Genomic DNA, 14648 nt, shown 5'->3' on the forward strand with positions numbered 1-14648 from the left:
ACAAAAAGGGAGGAGCATGCACCTATTTGCTGCTTTCCAGAGTTCCAGAGTTGACTTATTGTAAGCAGCTCCAGTTGCTTTCAGTTTAACCATTCTTTGAAAAGATAATTTATGGGTCTATCATTAACCATGCATGTGATCATCCATTCATTATCACACAGTATGTTTTTTACCTGCTTTCTTTTGCATTAATATGGTTTAATTATATATATATATATATATATTTACAATAACATTGCTTTAATGGGAGAATAACTCCCCATTTATGTGTAGTTAACTGGTGATCTGGGACCTTTAGCCAGGACATATGACTGTGCATATGTTTTGTTAAATAAAAAGTATAGTATTCAGCTATATTTTGCATGTTTTCACACATTTAAAATGTGTTTATTTATGGTGTGGTCAGAGATAAATTGGCTAAATCCTTAATTTTGGTCTCTGAAAATCATGAAAACTAATTGTAATATATGAAACCCTGACCCATTTGCTCATGATTTTTGAGCAAGCTCATATACGACACACAAAAAGTGAAATAAATGAGGAGGCATAGAGAAAACGCAAACTCTAAATCAAGTAATTTTAGCATGTCAAAGTCATATTTATGTGTATAAAATATATTTTCCCAACAATAAAATTGTGGCTAGTGAAAATGGCGAGTGGCTAGTAATGTTGGAAAACTACTAGCCACATTGGCTGGTGGTCAAAAAAGTGAATGTTAAGCCCTGGTTATGTTGATCTGAAAATAGCAACAAATCGGGTCAAACACAACTTGCACCTTATAATGTGCGTGTACGATAGGACGCTAAAGGTTTTGATGTTTAAACCCACTTTCTATCTTTAACCAATATACTTAAGTTGATTCCATGCTATGAGCCATTCAAATGTTACAAAGTAATTGATTATAAAGTGGTCTCCTACAATCTTGGGACCACCTTTAGGAAACTTAAACCGTAAACGTAAACTTAAATCGTGGCATTAATCTTATCATAAGTTTGTAATAAAAAAGTGTCAGTAATTACTCAGTATGGAGGTATGTAAATTAGGAAGGTTCATCAGTGCATAAACCAAATCCACTTTTATCATTGCAAGCCCAAATTTTTGTGCGGCTAGATCTTAATGCATTGACAGTTAAATCCCTCAAGCTTTTCAAACTTTGCTCTGGTGTTTGGGATCTATCCATTACCCTGACACCTCATTTCTTTCAGCAAGTGACCTAGAAAGTGGAGGAAGTGGGGATGCATACAGAGCCGCTTGTGCTTTCAGGATCGTACCACCTGTGCGGAGTTTCTAACCTCTCCACTGCAGGGCCACAGTGTTTAGTGGCTGCCTTGGTTATTGATGAGAGTCAAATCCTATCTGAATCCCTGAGCCATGCCGCTCTTTGTAACTAGGACAAATGGTGGTAAAAGTGAGAGTGCTCGCTTGACCAGAAACAAGAATTAATGCTTTTTTTTTTTTTTTTTTTTTTTGAATTTTCAGTAGGGTAAAACAGATAAGTTCTTGGAGAATGAATAAGAAGCAAGAGAAAAAAAAACATTTTTACTCTGTTTGTGCTGCTATAAGCATGGACATTAGACACCTGCTTTTTAATAGTTAGATTTTTCTATAATATTGTAGGCCAGAATATTAAAAATAGTTCTTTTTTTAATTAGTTTATGTGCATTTAAATTGTGAATTACAGCAGCATTACATCAGTTTATAAAAGTTATTTAAATGTACATCAAAATCAACCTTTATTTTGTTGTTGTTTATTTTATTTTATTATATTTTATTTTATTTTATTTTATTTTATTTTATTGTTTTTTAGTCATTTTAGTCAGGAGGGAAAATACATTTTTTACTCCCTGACACAAGGTCTACTCTACAGGGTTGTGCTTATTCTCTTAATGAGTTATCAGTGTTTTGAGCATAACGTGCATTCAACCAATCAGAGTCTCATCTCCTGATCCCTTTAAGAGTCAGCACCATGGTGCATTTGCTATTTACATGGTGGACTTTGTGAGTGAAAAAACTGAAAGCTTCACTAGCAAGAAAACAGTTAAAGAGACCATATGCAGTGCAAGGGTAAAGAAGGAGCCTCCTCTATTTGTCCTCTTTACTTTCTCTTTACTTTACTTTTACTCTATACTTTACTCCTTTACTTTTGTGGACAGTGTATTACGCACTCCACTAAAGACATCCATAAGCCTACATATTCAGTTTAATTTGTTAAGCGCAAAGATTTGTTTTAAAACTATTTCTAAAATTAGATCCAATTTCCAGCAAACTAATAAATAAACAATAATAACAAAGTGTGGTCAAGCAACTGAGTTATGTCCAAACACACTTCCTATTCTTATGCCTCATGGTGATGCATACGTCTCCAAAAACCAACAGGTGGACAAATCTAAGCTTGTTTTTATTAAAACAAATATAAATATGCTTATAATAAATACTACTGCTACTATTAATAATAATAACATTATACCAATGCAAATTGTTAAGATTAAACTGAAAAAAGCCCTCTCAAGTGAAGAAGGCATGGAGGCAGTTTTTTTTATTTTTTTTTTTATGTTTATGTAGAAAATAATCATTTTTTGCAACATAATCATTTTATTTTCCTATATAAATACATGTGTTTACTGCTGTACACCCTGTGCGTGTTAAGCAATGTGTAAGTGTTTGGACCTGCATAGGCACACAACTAAAACTCTCTGCACTAGACTTAAGACCAGCTTTTAGTTGGTCAATGGCCCAGTCTATTTTAGTTCCTCAAAATAGCTACGCACCAACAATCCGCCTTAATACACCTGCTTTATAGACCAGCACGGTCATCAGTCCACAAAGTGACGCAAATGAATTTGCTATTTAACTAATGTGGTCCAAAACATGAAAATTACTGTTGCGCTGCATGGTCTGAAAATAGCAATAAATTGCGCCAAACACGTCTTGCCCCTTATAGCACAGAGTGTAAGAGTGCCCTAGAACTCTGTGCCATGCTTTTAGGTCAGTGTTTCCCATCATGTTCCTGGAGAACCACCAGCTCTGCACATTTTCTTTGTGTTCTTATCCAAACACAAATCATAAGATCATTAGCAGAGACTCCAAGACCGGTAAGGGATGTGACAGACAAAGGAAACATCCAATCCAGTGTTGGTGGTCCTCCAGGAACGTGGTTGAGTAAACCAGTTTAATGTGACTTTGTATGTTTTTTTCCCCCTCAACATTCTTTAAACTGCTTCTTTGAAAGTAAGTAAATAAGTTCATACTCAATTCAATTCATGTTTCTTTCTTTCAACGTAGATTGTGTCAAAGCAGCTAAACATAGAAGTTCTAGTAAATTGAAACTGTCAGTCCAGTTTGCAGAGTTGAAGTTCAGTTTAGTTCAGTTCAGTGTGGTTCAAATTTCACTGACGAAAGTCCAAACACTTAAGAGAAAATCCATTGCTTGTGCAGCTCCACAAGTCCCAAACCAAGCAAGCCAGTGGTGACAGTGGCGAGAAACAAACTTCACCAATTGATGAAAGTGTAGGAAAAAAAACCTTGAGAGAGACCCCGCTCACTTGGACACAACCGTTTTTCCTCTGTCCAAACTTCCTGTGCAGAACTGCAGACTAGTAATATATGTTTGTAATCTAATTAAATTTTTCATCATATTTTATAATCATTAATGTTGGACCTCTCACACATTCTTAATTTTTTAATATGTAAAAATGCAAAAGATACGCATGTAAATTAGCTTTATACAGTTTTGTACATTTGTAATCTGTACAGCTTTAAATGTGAGGGTAAAAAAACAAGCAATTGATCACAAAGAAATGAGAAATACTAGTAGAGAAGATGAAGGAAAGTGCAAGTCAAGACCCCTTCTTAGTGCTTTGTACAAAAGATATCGTTTCAAGCCAGATTCATGGCAATAAAGAGCAAAATAACAGAATCAATGATGCAAATGAGAAAATTCTGATATAAAGCAGCTCTAAAAATGCAAGCGGGTAGTCAGCAAAAGAAAACAATAACTGCGTTCTCTTTTCTGCTTTTAGTTTTTATATACTTTCTGAGTTAATGTAACTTTTATTATTAGAAAATAGTCTAAAAGGTGTGAGATGTGCTGATATGAAGAATGTGATAATGAATGAGCGCAGTCTTTCTCACTTCTCAATCTCCTGCATGCTTGGGAACCAATGATGTATCCCAATGATGTTTATTAATATTACTAATGAAAGTTATTATAAAATGTTACCTTAGAGAAAGTCACTGGGGCAGCAGTTCTTCTATCTTAAGCAATTACTCAACCACCCTCGGGCTTCTGGGTAAAGTGATAATGAGAGTTTGCTTTGCTGAGAGGAAGGCGAAGGGTCAAGTCCTCAGGTGTTTGCTGTAATGTCTCTAACATCAGATTACTGACAATCATAACACTTGCTGTGCATCCTGAGGCCATTATTAATGGTTTGAAAAAAGCTAAATTTTGTCCAAAACAAAGTCAATTAAATGATGTCAAGTTCAGTTTGGAAGGCTCTTGTGAATTCTCCATTGTTTATTGAGAGATGTCTCCTTGTACAGTTATCTGTCCGGTCTAATTTTACTCATGTGTTTGGATGCGAGTCGTTGCTGCTGTTGTTAAAGGAGTCAAATTCTGTTTGGGGAGAGAATTTCATTTGCATGTCTGAGGTGAATGAGGATGTCTGAGTCAAGAAATATTTCCCTATTAGAACTCAGAACGCATTACAGCTTTGTTTTACATGCAGTTTGGTTAGTCTGTACATACGCAACTAATGTCAAACAACTGATCATCTGACTGCTATGTTATGGATTTAAGTTTTACTTCTTTTTTTATTCAGAAATCTTATATTTGTTAATTTAGATATGTAGCTATATCTTATTATTTATTATTATGTATATTAATTTTTTTTCACATTTTACTCATCTTTAAATAAAAAAATAAAAAAAACATTTAGAAAATCATGTTGTGAACATCCAATTTATTGTGCACTAGAATGCATTAACTTGCATTTTACAGTATGTAGAAGGGCCTATAGAAGTCACATGAGATTAGGATGGAAACATATACATTTCAAATTTGAGACTTGATTTATTATATTTATTCAAATATATCTTGTTATTAAAAAAATCTAAGCTTGAATATTCAATCTATCAATATATATATATATATATATATATATATATATATATATATATATATATATATATATATATATATATATATTGATAGATTGAATATTCAAACTTAGATGTGTATATATATATATATATATATATATATATATATATATATATATATATATATATATATATATATATATATATATATATATATAGTTAGTGCTTTACATCTTCAGTTATTCTACATAATCAGTTATTCTTGAGCATAGCCTTCTCATAGCATTGCTCCTGTGAAGGCTTACTCATCTTACACAAACCCAGTTTTAGCCTGGCTCATTTCTGGCTCATGTTTACTGCACACACTCTTACATAATACTTTTAGAAAACACTTTTTAGAGAATAAAAAAATATATATTCTTCAAAGATTCTGCATTCTGATCTGCATTTGCCCTTATTTATTTATTTATTTATTTATTGCAAATTTAAGAGAATTTTGATAATTTGCATTTAGAATCTCTGTCATGTTAATGTATGAAAGAGAAATGTTACACATATTGTATTGTTTGCCATATAGAATACAAAATCGTTGATGCTCAATAAATCAAAATCTTGTTATAAAAATATGTTATAATTTTTTTTATATAAACTTTTTGTGTGTTTATGTTTAAGTTGGCTTCTGTGTTTTAAGCCCAATATTTTCTTGGTTTATAAAGTATTGGTCATTACTATCAATGGTGGTTGTTTGTAAAGGAAACACCCTAGTGGTATGGTCCTGTTAAGGGCATGTTTGAAGCTTAGAATAAAAAGGTTAACTGACAGTGTTGTCTCCTACCTGCTTATTTTGCCAGATGGCTGCTAACAGAGACTATCAGGGTGCATGGGACATGAGCATTCTTCTTGCTAATGCTAGGAAACAAAGCAAATAAGTAAACAGTTTAGCTAGGTTATGTTAGCCCCAGTGGCCCACATACAGCAATTTTTACAGTAATATTATTTTAAGATAATTGGTGGTCTGATCTGATAAATCGGGATACTTATTGCATCACATCAATGGCTTTGTGCAGATACAATGATTACCAAAAAAAAAAAAAAAAAAAAAAGAAAGGACATTTTCTTGGCACACTTTCTGCCACATTATCCCAAAATCAAAATTTTTGACAACTGTCATGTATCTGAAGATTGTTGGAGATTATAAGCATGGGCACTACGTTCCTTGCTGATGATGAGTACTGTATGCAACACTTCCACACCATCAAGGAAGGGGTTTGAGGAACTTGCTGATGAATTTACATTACTGCTTTAGCCTCCACATTTATTGCTACCTCAGTGTTCAGGAACTGGATGTCCTGTTGATATTGCCACTTACTTCAGGAGACCTTTCACCAGCTTACTGAGTCAGTGCCTCGCCTGTTGTCACTTTTTGATGTGTAAAATAGGTCCTACATATTATTAATTTGGTGTTTATAATGTAATGGCTCAGTGCACATGCATAAAAATGTACTCAAGGCAGTCAAAAAGCACTATAATGTTCAACTAATTCTATTTAAATCTATTTAAATGCAGTACTTTTTAATTTAATTGTAATTATAGTATGCAATTAAGTGTTTAAAGATGTTGCTTTTGGGTCACACAGGCATTATATTGTTTTATCTTATTATTTCTGCAATAATTAAAAGAAGGCGGTCGAGAATGAAATACAATAATGAGCTTGATGTGCTGTTTATGTACATGACATTAACACTACGGTCAGTTTAACACAACATGTATAATTCATAGTGATTGACATACAGTTAAGCGTTCAAAAACATTACATTTATTGCAATTAAGTGTTCAAACTCATTACATTTCATCCACATTTTAATATATTAATTTAGTATATTATATCATTTTTGCAGTTATTGGTATTTGTACAAATGCACTAATCTAGACAGAATTAGAAAAAATAATAAGCTTGATGTGACTGTTTGCATGACATTAAAATAATAGTTAATAACAGCAGTATTCTAAGAGAATGTGTTATGTGATTTACTTGGTTGGCTTTGATATATTTATGAATGATATCCACCCAAACAGTCCTTCATTTAATATGCTCAATGAACAGTACAAATTCATTTATCAATAAAAAAGCAATGTCTGCAATCATCCTTCTGCATTTAACTCAACTTTTTGTACAGAAACACTGAAAAAAAATGTTCAGTATTTTGTGATTCATGATTTTTTTTATCTATTTGTTTATGCTTTTGAAATGCATTAAAGTACCTTGATCTTTCTTCCAACAATGTTCAATATGGTTGTACATTTGCACTGAGGGGAGTCGTGCATTGCCTTAGTGTTCCACCAGTGACGATATACAGCCATATCGTACTGCTATTCGTGCTATCACATTTTTACAACAGTTCAATGTCATAATCATGTATATAAAAAAATAAAATAAAATCAAACATGGAGAGTATAAAAAAATCTTTTAGTATGAGGAACTACTTTCTTCCGCATCACATCTGCAGCTGACGTCAGAACAGCAGAAACCGTTGCTACTTCACACACATCACTTTAGAGCTAGTATTTGAATGATTCTCTATCTAACGTGATGACAAAACGGGTGATTTTGCTCTCATTTGAAGATTATAGGGCTGAACGGCATGAAATGCCAACAATCTACAGAGATTTCAGTATTTCTCTGTTGAAATCAGGATATCACAATAATTAACCCCAAAAAAGCTAAAGCAATGTGAACACTACTAGATTACTGTTAGGAAAAACATTAAACACATAGGGACTATTTCTTCTCCCCTAAGAACTTCTAATGCGGTCTCTGATGCCATCTTGTGATGAAGCATCAACCATCTTTGGTCTGCTCAGTATGAAAGGCTGATGGCCGCAAACATGGTGAATCTCCAAAAATTAAAGTTTTGGTTATTTAAAGTAACCACAGTCCTAATAAATAAACTGCATAGATGCTATCTAAACAACTACATTATTGCCTGAAAAAGACTCATAAGTACATAAAGTACAATATGTTATCCAATAGCTGCAATATTTGTCAAAGTGTGGTTTATTGATCTGCTGTCACTCTGTGTGGGCGGAGTAATACACAAAAGTGAAGAGGCTGTATGAGTGCTGTTATTACGGGAATATCGCATAGCTATGAGCCAATCAGATTCAAGAACCAAAACAAACTATATATATATATATATATATATATATATATATATATATATATATATATATATATATATATATATATACACACACACACACACACACACACACATATATATATATATAACTATATATATATATATATATATATATATATATATATATATATATATATATATATATATATATATATATATATATATATAGTTATATATATATATATATATATATATATATATATATATATATATATATATATATATATATATATATATATAACTATATATATATATATATATATATATATATATATATATAACTATATATATATATATATATAGTTTGTTCTGGTTCCCTTCCAGCTGCAAACCAACACTGAGAATCACCCTTACACATTTATACACTATGGTCAATTTAGCTTATTCAGTTTACCTATAGTGCATGTAAACTGTGGGGGAAACTGGATTATAAAATGTTGTATATAATCAGGCAAATTATGTCTTGGGAACAAATGCCCAAAAAACCTTCAGAATAATTGATATAAGGAAAATTTAGTGTATGCACTGTAGATGCTGCTACAGTTTTTATGGCTCGGTCCAAGAGAAAAAGAAAAGTTTTTTTTTTATAGAAAGGGTCTTAAAAAATGTATTATTAATTTTTACAGTGTATATATTGTTTATTTGACATGAACATTACAATTACACTGGACAAACTAAATGCATTTGTTGAAGTGTTTGTTTAAGCAGACATGCTAATTCTCAACAACCGCCCTATGGAGGCATAACATAAAATACAAATAAATTAAATACATATACACCACATTATACATTTACATTGCAAGGCATTTTTTTTCAATTATGATTTAAACCTCATACTTTGTATGGTGTGTACAAACAAAATATATATATATATAAATATGACAAAAAAAAAAAAAAAACTAAACTTAAAAATGCATTGTTAGGTTTGATTAACAAAGACTGGAATTTTCTTTTTAATTTTTTTATGGAAAGCCAAAAAGCTTGACCAAAAAAATCTAAATTGACAGCTACGTTTTTGCCTGCAGCTCTTTAGGACTCATCTCTGATCTCATCTCTTCTGTAATCTCTTTAGACAAAGTTTGTGTACATCATTGTAAGTGCTTATCATATTAAGAGATACCCATAGCTAAACAGTGCTGGATCATGCTGTTTTCTTGATTACAAGCACAGCTTCAGAGGTGACAGTGCGTTAGTAACCTACTTCATTCGTAAGATGCTGCAATCAGTGTGTATGTTCTGAACGCTGCTTCCTCCTCACTCAAGACAGTGATTATAAAACATTAATCAGCTGCAGAGGAGAGATTTAAAATCTGATATAGACCTTATAAATCAATGTGAGAAGCTTCAAGAGGGGGAGGCGAATTATTGGCCTCTCTAGGAAGCCATCTGGTGTGCTTCAAACCTAGGCTGCGCATTAATGCGAGATGTATAACTGCATCTTATGCCACCGTAAATGTCACTTACATAAGCTTTTAAAACAAACGGAATGTTCTATATTGATTACAACTTCAAAAGTGAAGCAAACTCTGAACAAGGGAATTTATATGATACAATATAATAATATCTGTAATGTTTATTAAAAATAAATAATAAATAAATGAATGAATGAATGAATGAATGAATGAATGAATGAATGTTTGCTTAATTCTGTCCTACAAATGCATTTTGGTCATTTTTTATAAATAAACTGTGAAAAATGATTCAGTTTTAGTCAGATGACAAAAACAAATCATGTCTTATCAACTTGCAGTGCCTCTGTACTCAACAGTATGAGTTGTAACAACCTCAACTTGAAGGTGCATGTGAAAACCTAAAATAAAATGTTCATATAACAACAAAACATAGGTTCTATCAGAATGTCCCATGATTACGCACACCTTTAACACAATTTTGACCGCTGACATTTTGTAGCTTGTGGCGCTGATCATTCCAGGCGCCAGGAAAAGTCTATGGATGGACTTTGTTGACAGCAAATAATGAGTAGGTATCCTGATTTGTTTTATTTAATGTCACATTTTGCAAACTTGGGTAACCCACTAGGGCATCGTCAATTATAAATGACACCAAGAAAATCCCTTTTTTAATGATATTTAACCAATAAAATGAAATCTTACTAATGTTACATGACATCTCCTTTAGCCAGTGAAACTTAAGGTACAGTAGTTGCGATTTGCTTTACATAATTGGAAAAAAGAAAATAAATGAGACATCAACACACACACACACACACACACACACACACACACACACACACACACATAAAAAAAAAAATATATATATATATATATATATATATGCAGAGGGATGACTCCTGGAAATCAGAAACTGTTGACAAACATTGGAGCAGATATCTGCAGCTCAAGAGTACACTCACCAAATACATTGAAATTAAGATGTTGAGATCAGATTTTATAATATTTCAAGTTCTGTTGTTATTTTTTTCCAAAAGCCTGTCTGCATTAGTGTTGTGTATTTTTTCTCCTAGAGATTACTTTTACTTTAAAAATATTTTGTAAAGAATACTTTGTAAAGACAATTATGTTGTAAGTACATTGTGTAAAAAGTAAAGAGCTTTATTAAAATGTGTCATGTATTTCGTTGTCTGTTCTGTTTCTAAGAAAATCTGCTAGATTAAGTTCAGTAGACTTGAAAATTTAAGTTAATGTATTTAAACTAAACTTGGCAAGTTTTGCTAACTTTGTAATGTAAGTTAACCCATTAAAACCCAACATTTCAAGTCCAGTTAACTTGAAATAAGTAGTTGGGTCAGTCATTTAACTCTATCAACTAAACATTTTAAGTTGAGAAAACTTAAGTCATTACAACAAGATGACTAAAGTTGAGAGAACATTTTTTTTACAGTGTATATTTATGTATATAAAATATATTTATATATCTAAAATGTCCAAGGCTGAATGAATGGGTGAATGAATGAATGAATGAACGAATGAATGAACTATTTTAAGTAATTTAAATAATTGTAAACTTGTATAAGAAATATATATATATATAATATATATATATATATATATATATATATATATATATATATATATATATATATATATATATATATATATATATATATATATGTGTGTGTGTGTATTTCTCTAAACTATTTCAGAATGCTTTCAAGTAATTATTTAATATTAGTTTTTATTTGAAATAATGTAAACTAAATTAGATTTAATGCATGTAGAGGGTTTCTTGTTTTGCTGGCAATGATGTGAAGTGTTTCACTTACTCAGAGCTGGATGTAAAGCTATAATGCTGCACATTATATAAGAAATCGATCAAAGCATCAAGGCATCTTTGTGGGCACAGAGCCAATAAAAGAAGGCACATGTGTGACATGTGTTTTCCAATAACTCAGAGATGAATCTTAGCACCTCAAGGGCGGAACCATAACATTTCTTCATAACAGAGACATTTAGGGAATATGAGGGCACTATTACCTTGCCAGCTTGGTTTCTTCTGCTCCCCAAGAAGTCGATAAGACAGAATATTATGTCTCTGTTGCCTTTGTGCTCTGTGTGTGACTGTTATAATGTGTGGGCTGCATCAGGTAAATGTTATATGTTAAAATGATAGCACTCTACAGTATAGCTACACTGACATAATGTTAGTTAAGTGTAGTAATGTTCATCTAGTTGTGGTTATCACAGATTCCTACACGGCTCTCTGGAATACTTGATTCTGAATGGTCAATCACAACATTCAAGATAACAAACACAGAACTAATAACACTGGGTCTTCTATGTACTACGGGTCATCTTGACTGTTTACATATCCACACAGTATATGCTAATATGTCTGATGTTTGTGATTGTTTGGCAGTCAGATTAATGTCCTGTGTCCAGTTGTTTAGTTTTGTGGCAAGTAGTCGGTGTACAGACGGGACGCCATAAAACTAAAATCAGTTGTGTTACTATAATAAATTAAATATTGTAATAAAATCAAATACTAGTTTCCTAATTCTTCTGAAACTTAATTTCAGTTGGTTGCCAGAGATTGAAAATTCCATGTTATACTTTAAATTTCTATGTTGTTTAACTTAAACAAAAATAAACTTAAAATAAAAGAACTAACACTATAAAACATTAACACAAATTTATGAAAAATGTATACTAAAATAACTGCTTAATAACTTCATTTTAATTTTAACTTCAAGTTCATTTTAACTCCAACATTTACTAAGCACATCGTTGACTTAAAAACAGTCTGTTGAAATTGTTGGTAACACTTTACAATAAGGTCCTATCTGGTAAAATTTTAATAAAACAGTTACTAACAACAGATAAGAGTTTGTACCATACTTTGTACCATACTTATTCATTCATTTGTTCATTTAAAGGCATCTGAGATGGACCATCACACAGTGAAAATGTGTAATATGGTCTGATGAATCCCTATGTTAGTTATTTTGGAGTAAAATGGACACTGTGTCCTTCGGATCATCCAGACTGTTACCAGCAACAAGTCCAAAAGCCATACAGGGGAAAAGTACATTGAGATTTTGAAGCACAATATGCTGCTGCCTTTTCCAGGGACACTTATGCATATTTCAACAAGACAATGCAAAATCACATTCTGCATGCATTACAATGTCCTGGCTGCGCAGGAAGAGGATACAGGTACTGGACTGGCCTGTCTGCAGTCCTGATCTGTCTGCAATAGAGAATGTGTGGCACATTTTGAAGTGCAAAATGCTACAGTGAAAACCCTGTATTTTTCTTCACCTTTAAGACTTGTTTGCAAGAAGAACCGTTCAGTCTCTAAACGTATTTTCAGTGTTGTGAAAAGGAATGGCAACTTTACAAGGTGGTAAATGCGTTACTGTTCCAACTTTTTGAAATGTGTTGCAAGAACCAAAATTGGAATTAAAAAAAAGAAAGAAAAAGAAACAATACAAAGCATGAGAAACACATTAAATAATGTTTGTTGCATTGTCAACAAGGACATACAAGTCAAAGTCAATTTAGAAATCCCTACTTTCTTTATTTATATGTGTTTTCCATACTGTCCCAACTTTTTCTTATGTGGGGTTGTATTAATTTAGTCTTGATTTTGAGTAAAAAAAAAAAAATAAATAAATACTGATTAATAGATCAAATGAATAGTTCACCCAAAAAATGTATTCTGATATCATTTACTAATCCATACTCTACATTTTGAATATTTTTTGGGTGAACTATGCCTTTAAGTATATGTACATGCTTATGCAGAAAATCTCATAATTCCTTTAAATTCTGATTATTTTGACAGTCCTATAAAACCGAAACGATCGCCAGCATGCAAGGCAGTAAGAATTTCTTGACACAATGACAGCTTGTCCAAATGCCTTCCTCTGGCTGATGGTCTGCTGCAAAGCCCTTCATTAAAGGTCCAACAGCTTAATTACAGGAATTCGAATGAGATCCTTGAATTGTGGTTTGACATTTTAACTACTTTGAAAGATTTTTTTCCCTTCCTCAACCATGATTGTACCAGAAACCTTAGAGCACTTGAAAGGGTCATTATAAAGGGTAAAGTGGAGCATAAGCAGCAAAAAGAATTCTGCTCACGTAAATGCATTTAATTTTTTCTTTTTTGTTTTTTTGTGTTGTTTAATTGTGTTGTTTTTCTCCCCAAACCAGTATGCATAATGCATAAAACAAAACAACTGTAATATTTTAATTAAATTATTAAATACTTATCGCAATGCATCAATATTAAGCAATTATTTCAGATAAACTACAACATCTTTACAAATGTTTAAAGTTCTTTTGCTTTAATGTTTTAATGTCTTTTTGTTTGTTTGTTTTAATGTTGAATTCTTGCGTAATGTTTCATTATGCATTATTTTAAGGATATGCAACATACAATGCAAATGAAAAAGTTTAAAATGCATTTAGCAAGTTTTTTAAGCTTCTTTCCCACAGATCCTCATGATAATACTTCAATCTTGAAGACTAATTAGCCTCAGAATGGATATTACCAATAATTTCAGTTGTCAAGCTGATTTTTCCTCAGAGATTTTGAGCGTGTCTCTAGTGTCCTCCGGCTGCTTGCAGTCAGACTTGACAAATGGTGTTTCTGGGCCATGCATCAGCAAGCCTAAGGCTAACTGACTTATCACCCTGCTATCCTAAACTATTACTTTTAGGGACATTGGTCTATCTACGGGTCTTACTCACATTCTACCTTTCACATTGCTGAGTTGGAGTGACTGTAGTGTCAACATCATATTAACCGTGTAACAGATGATTTCTTGTGAGGTTGACAGTTTTTATGGTGCAACATTTAACATGTCATTGCCAACTTTGTCTTTCACGGAAGAAAAAATAATATTCATTTTATTTTAAATTTAAT

The 14648-nt window shown here is 32.1% G+C and overlaps 1 protein-coding gene across 5 annotated transcripts in view; it reads left to right on the plus strand.

Annotated features, from left to right (window-relative positions):
* The window catches only part of rhcgl1 (Rh family, C glycoprotein, like 1), a 132105-nt gene that overhangs the window by 78773 nt on the left and 38684 nt on the right, over window positions 1-14648 (plus strand). The gene's annotated exons all lie outside the window — the stretch shown is intronic.

Source organism: Danio rerio, chromosome 6 (genome assembly GCF_049306965.1).
Source record: "Danio rerio strain Tuebingen ecotype United States chromosome 6, GRCz12tu, whole genome shotgun sequence".
NCBI lineage: Eukaryota > Metazoa > Chordata > Actinopteri > Cypriniformes > Danionidae > Danio > Danio rerio.